We start from the raw sequence: 13,503 nt of genomic DNA on the forward strand, positions 1-13,503 counted from the left end.
AACACGACGAGAGAACACGGTACTCCAACAATGTTAGAGGATAACACGGCGAGAGGATACGGTACTCCAACAATGTTAGAGGATAACACGGCGAGAGAACACGGTACTCCAACAATGTTAGAGGATAACACGGCGAGAGAACACGGTACTCCAACAATGTTAGAGGATAACACGGCGAGATAATACGGTGCTCCAACAATGTTAGAGGATAACACGGCGAGAGAATACAGTACTCCAACAATGTTAGAGGATAACACGGCGAGAGAACACGGTACTCCAACAATGTTAGAGGATAACACGGCGAGAGAACACGGTACTCCAACAATGTTAGAGGATAACACGGCGAGATAATACAGTACTCCAACAATGTTAGAGGATAACACGGCGGGAGAATACAGTACTCCAACAATGTTAGAGGATAACACGGCGAGAGAACACGGTACTCCAACAATGTTAGAGGATAACACGGCGAGAGAACACGGTACTCCAACAATGTTAGAGGATAACACGGCGAGAGAACACGGTACTCCAACAATGTTAGAGGATAACACGGCGAGAGAACACGGTACTCCAACAATGTTAGAGGATAACACGGCGAGAGAACACGGTACTCCAACAATGTTAGAGGATAACACGGCGAGAGGATACGGTACTCCAACAATGTTAGAGGATAACTCGGCGAAAAACTTATGACGGGCGCCGTGTAACCTTAAATTTCTCAAGGCGGATTTATACTGTGCAGAATATCAAATTTTCAAATTCAGGATTTAAGTTATATCAAACAGCTAAATTACATTTAAATTTTTAACGGTGTAATTGATTACCTCTTTTTCATGAATCCCTCAATTAATCCACAAGAAAGACACACAATCACGAGTATTTACATTTCTAGGATTTATAAAAAATTCCGGTAACAACTTGGATTGAAAATGGCTGTCCAGTAAATACAAAAAGGGAATATAAATCAAAAACAAAAGAAAAGATCTTTTTTTTTTTTTTTTTTTTTGTACTTTTTAGCCGTTTCGCTTGATACACACATTCCAGATTTTTACAACCAATGCCGCCATGTTCGAAATAATACACTTGAAGAGGTTGAATGAGATGCAGCAAAGTGTCTTGTGTTAAAATATTATTGATTTGGTGTGAATTAGTAATTGGACTGTTTACAAGGGATATACAATACCTAAACTGTAACTACACATCGTTGGTATTACGTTTAGACTTATAAATACTGATATGATTGTCTCAATCACTCCGACCTAAAATTAGGGCGGAACTTGCGCAGTGTAAAATAGGGTTAGATTGCGAAAGGTCGATTGGCATAAGAACAAAAAAACTAGCCAGACATTTAGCTAGCTTAAGTAAGAATACGGATTACATTGACGAAAAGTTTGTACAGAAGACGCAAGATAACAGAAACATTCAAAATAAAATGAGAGTTAGATACAGGGCCCCCACGATTCCCTAAAGAGGACCAAATTTAAGGTATTTACATTTCTTTTGGAACAACATTTTCCCCATCGTGTCGATTGCTACCTCACATATACCGTGTGTTCCTTTATTTGGGTAGAACCAATTGTACTGAATAGGTACAGTAGCATATAATGGAACGCAACGTAATCTCAAGTGAGTTTCCAAGATGGCGGCCGTCTCTACAAAGTATACGCTTCAAAAATAAAAAGCGATTATTTTTTCTTTTTACAAAGTAATGGATGTAAAATCAATACCTGCATAGTTCCGTTATACATTAAAACGTATAATTTATACAATTTCATCGCAAATAAAGATGCCTCGTTTCGTTTTTTAACAATACATGTATTAGTATGACGTATTAGTATCACAGTTCCGCCATCTTGGATCCAAGTGGTGCGTCTCTGGAAACGAACCACGTGAAGCGGTTCGGTTCTAATGGCACGTCGTGCCCTATTACAAGTACGGCAGATCCGTACCGGTACAACTGGTACGAACCCGATAAAGGAAAGCACGGATAGCCTTTTGCTCCTGTTAGAAAGCTTTGGGTTCCGCCCCTGACCGAGACATACCAGAGTCTACAAACGATGCATTTGCATATAAGGTGTTAATTTTTAATAATTTATGATATTGCATGGTTCTGGGTACTGTGGAGTGGCCAAGTAAAAAAAAAAAAAAAAAAAAACATTTTCTCTTTTCATTTTAGTGAAAATCTTAAGATACATGAAGATACAATCCCCTAAGAGAAAAAGAGAAAATAGTGTTAAACGGCTTGCCATTTGAACCGAGAACATACATGTATGAATGAAATGAAGGATGAATCTATGAAAAAATGTACATGGAAATATATCTCGGTATGTAAGCATAAACACATATTGGACATTGCTAAGATATTCAACTAGTTGGAACCCGAAAAAATAACTTATCCTGACATTTTCCATTTTTAATATTAAAGTAATTAAGTGTTATAATTAAAACCAAGATAGAGTACATATTGCATATAAATAACACCATTTTGCCAAAATATGAGATAAAGCACCTTAACATGAATTAAAGCACACTGATAGATTAATGCTTGATTAAAGGCTAAACCGTTAACGATATATTGCTGTATATTTTCATCCCCTAAGGCCAGTTGTTACCCTCTATGCTGCACTTAAAATAATAAACAACCAGAACAACTGTTCTAAGTATAAATGTTGAGTATTAGTTATAAGTATTCTACAGACATTGGTAACATGTATGGCCTGAGTATCGAGCTTACACGTTACCCCTTCCAAGGCCACACCAGGACTGACTCTATCAGGGCCTGTTCATCCAGTCTAAACACACATAGCAATTATAATTATCAAAATGACATGGATGGGATGCCAGCTAATGAGATACTGTGATAAGGGTCCGGCCACATCGGCATGGGACACTTGACATCCGTTGTAACTCAATTTAGCTGTCTGATACAGTACTGGCAGGGATCACCAGACTCTGGTGGTCACAGATAACACCTGACCATGTAAGTAACCCTGTGGTCAATTTCTCCTTATTAACACCAGTGTTCTGACCTCAATGCCAAAAACCAAATAGGTGTAAATGTTTCCAATCTTTGTCCGGACGATAAAAGTTAAACCTTAACCGATAACGTTATAACAGTTGATGAAAACCTTTATCACCTACTGACAATGTGCATTACTCCGTCAATGGATCGGTGCGACGCCGACATCAAGGTCAAATATCGATTGAGTGCAAACAAAACATCAATGTCTATTGGGTAGAAAAGGAGACGTGATTTTGTGAAAGAAAAAGATACCTGTTTTTCTTAGTTTGATCTGCTGACATATAGACCACATAAATACATATAATTACTTCATGAACACCACACACTATCTGTTATCTAATACTGTTATGATGTACACTTAAACTTAATTTGTAGTTTTTGAAATACCCAATCAAAGTTAATTGACTTTTACCATTATTATAAAAAAATAATAATTTTATCATAGGTATTATTTCAATAGATTTTCTTAAATCTGAAAAAAAATAATCATAATTGAATTGTCAGTTGACTATAAGCAGTTGAATCTTATCAAACTAGAGCGGTCGCCGAGGGGGAGACAAGTATATCCCCCGCTTTTCCATGATTGGTTTGGATACTTTGTGAAGCTGGAGGTACAAGTGCATGCAGTCCTTCAACTGTGTAAAAAGTTTCAAGAAAATCCATTGAAAACAAAATAAATCCATAGGGGACAAACTTGTAACCATTTCTTACATAAAGGGTCATTAACTCTGGGTTCTATAGGAAAAAGCTGTTCCTGGCGGCAAAATTCCATGTGTCCTTCAACTCCGTATAATGTTTCAAGAAAATTCATTCAAAACTAAATGTATGTATAGCTCGTTTTTAAAGAAAAAGGGGCATAACTCTATTAGAACTGGTAATTCGGCAAAATCTTTGCATAGAGCTAACCCTCATAGGGTCCTCTAACTACATACCAAATGTTAGTAAAATCCATTGAAAACAAAGCAAATGCATAGCCGGACAAGATAGTAACCATTTTAACATAAAGGGACATAACTCTGTAAAAAGGTTTTTTTTTGGAAGAAGCCGTTACTGGAGACAAAACTCCATGCCATCCTTCAACTCTGTATAAAGTTTCAAGAAAATCCATCAAAAACTAAATGAATGCATAGCCGGACAAAATTATGCACAGTTTGTATGAAAAAGGGGCATAACTCTGTTAAAAAGGGCTAAATCTCAAAATCACTGCAGGGGACACAAGTTCATATGGTCTTCTAACTATATACCAAATTTGTGTGAAATCCATAAAGAAATGAGCGAATGCATAGCCGGACAAATTTTGTGACGGACGGACGGAGGGACGGACGGACAGACGGGTAAGGTGATTCCAGTATCCCCCCCCCCCCCCCCCCCCCCCCCCCCCCCCCCCCCAACTTCGTTGCAGGGGTATAACTATTGTTATATACATGTATCTTAGATGCAGTAACCATCCTAGAAGTCAGATACCCGTTAGTGTCCCTGCATTATTTTAACATTTTAGTCATATATTTATACAGATGGAAAATATTGTATAACCGTACAGGCCCCAGAGGCCTCTTGTTGATACACACGGGTTAGCGACAATATGACTAGTATGTGTGTAGCTGTATCCGTACACTGGCCAGATATAATCAATACTGCCCGGAGTATACACGTTGTCTAGGTTACAGATACATGTATGTAAATGATACACATACATATTTCATTCTAACAATGGATGACCCTTAGCTGAGGAAGGTGTTATACACATCACGTGACCTTTTGTGTACAATAGATATAATTAGCTTCATTATTATAAAAATATATGTATGCACGTGAACAAATCTATAGTCACATGGTATTTAAGTTGTGATGCAAACGCGAAGTGAAAGGTATTACACAAATATGGCATATAGGGAGATACTTCTGAAAACGGGTGTTTTGGTGTTTTTTTCTTCAGAAATCTCTAAATTTTTTAGCTCAAAGTTTGGGATTACCTTTTTTTTTGTAAAATCAGTCTCATTGCTGTGTTCGGACTTTTAAATGATATATAATGATAGAATTTTATATGATTGAACTGCCTCCCTCTGTGTCGTGTGTGATATTATTCATAGCCATCGGTAAAAATGGAATCCATGTCCTCGCTTTTATACCGACATATCCGACCAAACAAGTGTCCCTATTTGCATGTTATAGGCACTATTGGGCATAACGGCCTGTTTTCTGTGTGTGCAATATATGTGTGATCTACTTGAGCTAATTATGTTATCCTGAAATATGCATTTTTTTCTCATATTTTTGCCAGAAACCACAAACACCTTAGCTACAGTAATGACAACAAAATGACTGCGATAAATCGTGATGCATACGTAAAAGATAAAATAATTTTCGTTAAGTATAACAATATTAGCCTTACACATTTTCTAATTATTCTTTATATGCATGGCTTGATAGCTTCTGCTGTCCGCATGGGTGGCAGCCATGTAGAAATATATTGTAAATGCAACGACAAAGATTGTTGTTATATTGGTACCAGAGTCTACTACACAGGCAGTTACATATGAAATGTCATGTCATAAATTCTTAAAATTAACATTGTGTACGTCAGTCCTGTGGCCGACAAACATGTTAGTTACAACACTAATATATTAGAGTGGGGCGATTGATTCGCCCAAAGCTCTTATATACGTATATGGCTTCTATGTTATGTAACAAGAGGAATGGAACTCGAACCAGGGACCTCCGAGCTCAAGGCGGACGCTCTAATCATTTGCACTACACCTTGCCAACGGCGTTTAGCACAAAAGCGTGACACAAAATTTAACAAAATGTTAAAGTTTGATCAATCAGACTTTTTTACAGAAAATATGATTCAAAAGTGTTCAACGATACAAATATTTCACAATTCAAGATCCAGTAAGTACTGTATGTATATATTCCAAGATGTTGATAATTCAAATATCAAAGCAAAACATGATGATTTTCCAGTGCTTAAGTTGTATACACTATTTCTGAAATAATTTGGCAATAATAACAGCTAATGATTACCTAACAGGTGAGTTTATAAACATGTGTCCTGACTTACCACCTGTGTCCTGATTTACCTGTGTTCTTACATGAGAATATTTCTGTAACAGACTATAACTCCCTATCAGCACACCTTAAACCCTATGTAAACACCCCACCCTAACCAGGGTTCGTGTTCTGGGAAGACCCCACTAGGACTCCCTACCAACGTTAACACACCTTAACCCTTACGTAAACACCCCACCCTAGCCAGAGTTGGTGTTCGGGGAAGTCCCTACCAACACACCTTAACCCCTACGTAAACACCCCACCCTGACCAGCGTTGGTGTTCGGGGACCTCCCTACCAACACACCTTAACCCCTATGTAAACACCCCACCCTGACCAGAGTTGGTGTTCGGGGACCTCCCTACCAACACACCTTAACCCCTATGTAAACACCCCACCCTAACCAGAGTTGGTGTTCGGGGAGACTCCTCAGTAACAAACTACTTTAGAGGTTGTAGATTTCACGACCCCTGTACATACAACAAACAATGAACAGAAAATATTTTTCTCTTTAATCAAGGTAAGTTCACTCAAACATTTGAAGCATTCCTTTAAGAGATTACATTGACGTTTCCCTACTGTCAAATAGAAAGATAAAAAAACTGAATTCACACCATGGCCAGCTGTCGCCATTTTTGTAGGCGATTTCCTTAATGGAAATCACTTTCATCTAAAGACGCGTGCTATTTCTGTGTAATCGTAAAATCGACGGTTGCGGAGCTCATGTTAATATATTGACTGACGATAAGGACGGCCGTAGTGTAGTGCGCCTTCCGAACAACGTCTAACCTTCTAGTTAATACCTGTGTTCTGTACCACAGGGGCTTGGCACGATTTTCCAAATGATAGTCTATATATATATGTATATAGTATCAAGGGTAGTAACTACAAAGAGGGGGAAGACCAACGTATTTAAAAAAAAATTATTTGTCGTATTCTGCGGGTCAAAAATCTTAGTGACACATACATTACCTTAAAGAGAAATGTTTTATCTTTCCAATGAGTGTTCGATGAACAAAATTGGCCAAGTATTATCCAAGTTATGACCTGACGAATTCGGAAATAGATGCTGAAATGGCTAGGTCGGAATCTCCCTGTCCGGTTGAATAGTCGCCTCGCCTCTAATGGGTACCTCAATAACCATTCAGAAATCGAAAAATCGACGCTTGCAGCGGTATACAGTAACCATAACTATGTCAATATAGGATGTCGGTTGGTTATGTTATCCGTCATGTGCCGTAGCCAATTCCATATTACATCACCGAGCTTACCGTCTTCAAAAAGAACGGCCATCTTTCCCTAACCTTTCGTGACTTTGTTTATGTCGTTACAGTGGTCGTACAGCCAAGAAGCGTTCCGAATGAAGGGAAAGATGGCCGTTCTTTTTGAAGACGGTAAGCTCGGTGATGTAATATGGAATTGGCTACGGCACATGACGGATAACATAACCAACCGACATCCTATATTGACATAGTTATGGTTACTGTATACCGCTGCAAGCGTCGATTTTTCGATTTCTGAATGGTTATTGAGGTACCCATTAGAGGCGAGGCGACTATTCAACCGGACAGGGAGATTCCGACCTAGCCATTTCAGCATCTATTTCCGAATTCGTCAGGTCATAACTTGGATAATACTTGGCCAATTTTGTTCATCGAACACTCATTGGAAAGATAAAACATTTCTCTTTAAGGTAATGTATGTGTCACTAAGATTTTTGACCCGCAGAATACGACAAATAATTTTTTTTTAAATACGTTGGTCTTCCCCCTCTTTGTAGTTACTACCCTTGATACTATATACATATATATATAGACTATCATTTGGAAAATCGTGCCAAGCCCCTGTGTTCTGTACAGAACATCAAGTGGACATTTCCACCAACCACTAGCGCGCGAGCTCGAGTGTATCCTAACCCGAACAATAGTCATTGTTAGAGGATTAATGAAACAGTTTTGGACTGGGATCACCCAGCATCTACAAAATAAGGTAAGGTTTGTGTGTGTTGTGGATGTTTATCCTTGGCTAGTAAAATGTAAAGACTTGTAATTATACTCTTATTAGGTCCTATACATGCGGATACGATCTACGTTTTCGAGATAGCATTGTGTACTGGTCACAGTACGTTGTAAACATTTGTAATGTCTGGTGTTGTAAACATTTGTAATGTCTGGTGTTGTAAACATGTGTAATGTCTGGTGTTGTAAACATTTGTAATGTCTGGTGTTGTAAACATTTGTAATGTCTGGTGTTGTAAACATTTGTAATGTCTGGTGTTGTAAACATTTGTAATGTCCGGTGTTGTAAACACTTGTAATGTCCCGTGTTGTAAACATTTGTAATGTCCAGTGTTGTAAACATTTGTAATGTCCAATGTTGTAAACATTTGTAATGTCCAATGTTGTAAACATTTGTAATGTCTGGTGTAGTAAACATTTGTAATGTCAATTGCTGTAAACATTTGTAATGTCTGGTGTTGTAAACATTTGTAATGTCTGGTGTTGTAAACATTTGTAATGTCTGGTGTTGTAAACATTTGTAATGTCTGGTGTTGTAAACATTTGTAATGTCTGGTGTTGTAAACATTTGTAATGTCCGGTGTTGTAAACACTTGTAATGTCCCGTGTTGTAAACATTTGTAATGTCCAGTGTTGTAAACATTTGTAATGTCCAATGTTGTAAACATCTGTAATGTCCAATGTTGTAAACATTTGTAATGTCTGGTGTTGTAAACATTTGTAATGTCTGGTGTTGTAAACATCTGTAATGTCTGGTGTTGTAAACATTTGTAATGTCTGGTGTTGTAAACATCTGTAATGTCTAGTGTTGTAAACATTTGTAATGTCTGGTGTTGTAAACATTTGTAATGTCAAGTGTTGTAAACATTTCTAATGTCTAGTGTTGTAAACATTTGTAATGTCTGGTGTTGTAAACATTTGTAATGGCCAGTGTTGTAAACATTTGTAATGTCTGGTGTAGTAAACATTTGTAATGTCAATTGCTGTAAACATTTGTAATGTCTGGTGTTGTAAACATTTGTAATGTCTGGTGTTGTAAACATTTGTAATGTCTGGTGTTGTAAACATTTGTAATTTCCAGTGTTGTAAACATTTGTAATGTCTGGTGTTGTAAACATTTGTAATGTCTGGTGTTGTAAACATTTGTAATGTCAATTGCTGTAAACATTTGTAATGTCTGGTGTTGTAAACATTTGTAATGTCTGGTGTTGTAAACATTTGTAATGTCTGGTGTTGTAAACATCTGTAATGTCTGGTGTTGTAAACATTTGTAATGTCTGGTGTTGTAAACATCTGTAATGTCTAGTGTTGTAAACATTTGTAATGTCTGGTGTTGTAAACATTTGTAATGTCAAGTGTTGTAAACATCTGTAATGTCCAATGTTGTAAACATTTGTAATGTCTGGTGTTGTAAACATTTGTAATGTCTGGTGTTGTAAACATCTCTAATGTCTGGTGTTGTAAACATTTGTAATGTCTGGTGTTGTAAACATCTGTAATGTCAAGTGTTGTAAACATTTGTAATGTCTGGTGTAGTAAACATTTGTAATGTCAATTGCTGTAAACATTTGTAATGTCTGGTGTTGTAAACATTTGTAATGCCCAGTGTTGTAAACATTTGTAATGTCTAGTGTTGTAAACATTTGTAATGCCCAGTGTTGTAAACATCTGTAATGTCCAATGTTGTAAACATTTGTAATATCTGGTGTTGTAAACCTTTGTAATGTCTGGTGTTGTAAACATTTGTAATGCCCAGTGTTGAACAACAGTATGATAAGACACAGGGGCGTTGACACCGTATCGTACAAACACACGAACAATGGGTTTGATTACTGTGATTGATGTACAAAAAGTGAAATTCGTCTATGTTTTTTAAGTATAGCTCTTCTCACTTATTTTTTTTTCAATTTATTTACATTTGATTGTATTATGTTGATGCGTCGACAAAAATGTAATTACAGTAATTTCTTAGAAAATATCAATAGCAATATGAAACTGACGTCCAATGCAGAAAAAAAACATCCAAAGGGATATCCAATAACCTTGCTATTCCATACTGTACAAGTATAGCTGTGCCTTTGAAAAGCCCCTTTAAATCTAAATACGTAAATACATAAATAAATAAATAGATTTAAACAGTGAAAATTGGGATGAACTGGATGGTGAATGAAAAAAATTAATGAACATGTACATTTTCTATGTGTACATCAATATATATTGGGCATTGCTAAGGAACTAAACTTCTCGAACCGGATAAAATGCATATCCGGAAACTTTCCGTTTGCTTGATTTAGTTATACCGTTATTATATTCAATATGTCAAAACAATTACATCAACAGAATGATATGATTTGATAAGTGACAATTACAGTGACCAGTACAGTGACCAGTACAGTGACCAGTACAATGAGTACAGTGACCAATACAGTGACCAATTGACTGACCAGTACTGTGAACAGTACAGTGGACAGTACAGTGACAAGTGACCATAACAGTGACCAGTACAGTGACAAGTACATGTACAGTTACCAGTATAGTGACCAGTACAGTGACCATGTATAGTGACCAGCTGCATAGTGACCAGTACAGTGACCAGTACATGTACAGTTACCAGTATAGTGACCAGTACAGTGACAAGAACAGTTACCAGTATAGTGAACAGCTGTATAGTGACCAGTACAGTGACAAGAACAGTGACCAGTACAGTGACCAGTATAGTGACCGGTACAGTGACCAGAACAGTGACCAGTACAGTGACCAGAACAATAACCAGTAAAGTGACCAGTATAATTACAAGTGACCATTACAGTGACAAGTGACCAGTATAGTGACCAGTACAGTGACCAGTACAGTGACCAGTACAGTAACCAGTACAGTGTCCTGTATAGTGACAAGTGACCAGTACAGTGACAAGAACAGTGACCAGTATAGTGACCAGTACAGTGACCAGTACAGTGACAAGTACAGTGACCAGTACAGTGACCAGTACAGTGACCAGTATAGTGACCAGTACAGTAACCAGTACAGTGACCAGTACAGTGACAAGTACAATAACCAGTACAGTGACCAGTATAGTGACCAGTACAGTGACCAGAACAGTGACCAGTATAGTGACCAGTACAGTGACCAGTACAGTGACCAGTACAGTGACCAGTATAATTACAAGTGACCATTACAGTGACAAGTGACCAGTATAGTGACCAGTACAGTGACCAGTACAGTGACCAGTACAGTAACCAGTACAGTGTCCTGTATAGTGACAAGTGACCAGTACAGTGACTAGTATAGTGACAAGTACAGTGACCAGTATAGTGACCAGTACAGTGACCAGAACAGTGACCAGAACAGTGACCAGTACAGTGACCAGTACAGTGACCAGTACAGTGACCAGTACAGTGACCAGTATAGTGACCAGTATAGTGACCAGTACAGTGACAAGTACAGTGACCAGTACAGTGACCAGTACAGTGACCAGTACAGTGACCAGTAAAGTGACAAGTACAGTGAACAGTATAGTGACAAGTACAGTGACCAGTACAGTAACCAGTATAGTGACCAGTATAGTGACCAGTATAGTGACCAGTACAGTGACCAGTACAGTGACCAGTACAGTGACCAGTACAGTGACCAGTATAGTGAACAGTACAGTGACCAGTACAGTGACCAGTACAGTGACCAGTACAGTGACCAGTATAGTGACAAGTACAGTGAACAGTACAGTGACCAGTATAGTGACCAGTACAGTGACCAGTATAGTGACCAGTACAGTGACCAGTACAGTGACCAGTACAGTGACCAGTACAGTGACCAGTATAGTGACAAGTACAGTGAACAGTACAGTGACCAGTACAGTGACCAGTACAGTAACCAGTATAGTGACCAGTATAGTGACCAGTACAGTGACCAGTACAGTGACCAGTACAGTGAACAGTATAGTGACAAGTACAGTGACCAGTATAGTGACCAGTACAGTGACCAGAACAGTGACCAGTACAGTGACCAGTACAGTGACCAGTACAGTGACCAGTATAGTGACCAGTACAGTGACAAGTACAGTGACCAGTACAGTGACCAGTACAGTGACCAGTACAGTGACCAGTATAGTGACCAGTACATGTACAGTTACCAGTACAGTAACCAGGACAGTGACCAGTATAGTGACCAGTATAGTGACCAGTACAGTGACAAGTACAGTGACCAGTATAGTGACCAGTACATGTACAGTGACCAGTACAGTGACCAGTACAGTGACCAGTATAGTGACCAGTACAGTGACCAGTACAGTGACCAGTACAGTGGCCAGTACAGTGACCAGTATAGTGACCAGTATAGTGACCAGTACAGTGACCAGTACAGTGACCAGTACAGTGACCAGTATAGTGACCAGTACAGTGACAAGTACAGTGACCAGTACAGTGACCAGTATAGTGACCAGTACAGTAACCAGTATAGTGACCAGTACAGTGCCCAGTACAGTGACCAGTACAGTGACCAGTACAGTGACCAGTATAGTGACCAGTACAGTGACCAGTACAGTGGCCAGTACAGTGACCAGTACAGTGAACAGTATAGTGACCAGTACAGTGACCAGTACAGTGACCAGTACAGTGAACAGTATAGTGACCAGTACAGTGACCAGTACAGTGGCCAGTACAGTGGCCAGTATAGTAAAAAAAATACCATTATAGTGACCAGTACAGTGACCAGCTGTATAGTGACCAGTACAGTGGCCAGTACAGTGACCAGCTGTATAGTGACCAGTACAGTGGCCAGTACAGTGACCAGCTGTATAGTGACCAGTACAGTGGCCAGTACAGTGACAAGTACAGTGACAAGTACAGTGACCAGTAAAGTGACAAGTACAGCAACCAGTACAGTTACCAGTACAGTAACCAGGACAGTGACCAGTACAGTGACCAGTACAGTAACCAGTACAGTACAGTGACCAGTACAGTGACCAGTACAGTGACCAGTACAGTGACAAGTGACCCGTGCAGTGTGTAGTTGCTAAATAATTAGTCACGGAGTTTCGGTTATTTCATTAACCAGTTTTCTCGGGACCGTCATTTGTAAACTTCCATATTCAATGTTTATATACATACAGTGTACATTACTGTGTATGTATAAGCATTTAAAGTGAACATCAAATAATATTTTACCATCTAATACTGTTATAGTGTAAATAAAAACAATATATGAATGTGTTGTGCAATGTGCAATCAAAGCTAATTGACTCAAGAAACATTATAAACTTGAATTTAATTCGCTATGTTAAATATACTTTTACCACAGTGTCCTGTCTGACAGAAGACATATACAATGTAAATAGGTCTTCATGATAATCTTTTTAATACACGTGCTATGTCGATCTGTAAATAAAAACACCAGAAAGGTGTCCGCTGACTGTAAGCAG

At 38.5% G+C, this 13,503-nt stretch overlaps 1 protein-coding gene across 2 annotated transcripts in view; it reads left to right on the forward strand.

Moving 5' to 3' along the window:
• The first annotated feature begins 7,927 nt into the window (after nucleotides 1-7,927).
• LOC117317630 (methyltransferase-like protein 24) overlaps nucleotides 7,928-13,503 on the forward strand; it is a 38,972-nt gene continuing 33,396 nt past the window's right edge. The window contains exon 1 of one of the 2 annotated variants that reach the window (XM_033872485.1): nucleotides 7,928-8,061. The gene's annotated coding sequence lies outside the window, so the exon portion shown is untranslated. The remainder of the gene's footprint in view (nucleotides 8,062-13,503) is intronic. The other variant, XM_033872484.1, reaches the window with a different exon arrangement.

The sequence above is a fragment of the Pecten maximus genome, chromosome 19 (assembly GCF_902652985.1).
Source record: "Pecten maximus chromosome 19, xPecMax1.1, whole genome shotgun sequence".
Classification (NCBI taxonomy): Eukaryota; Metazoa; Mollusca; class Bivalvia; order Pectinida; family Pectinidae; genus Pecten; species Pecten maximus.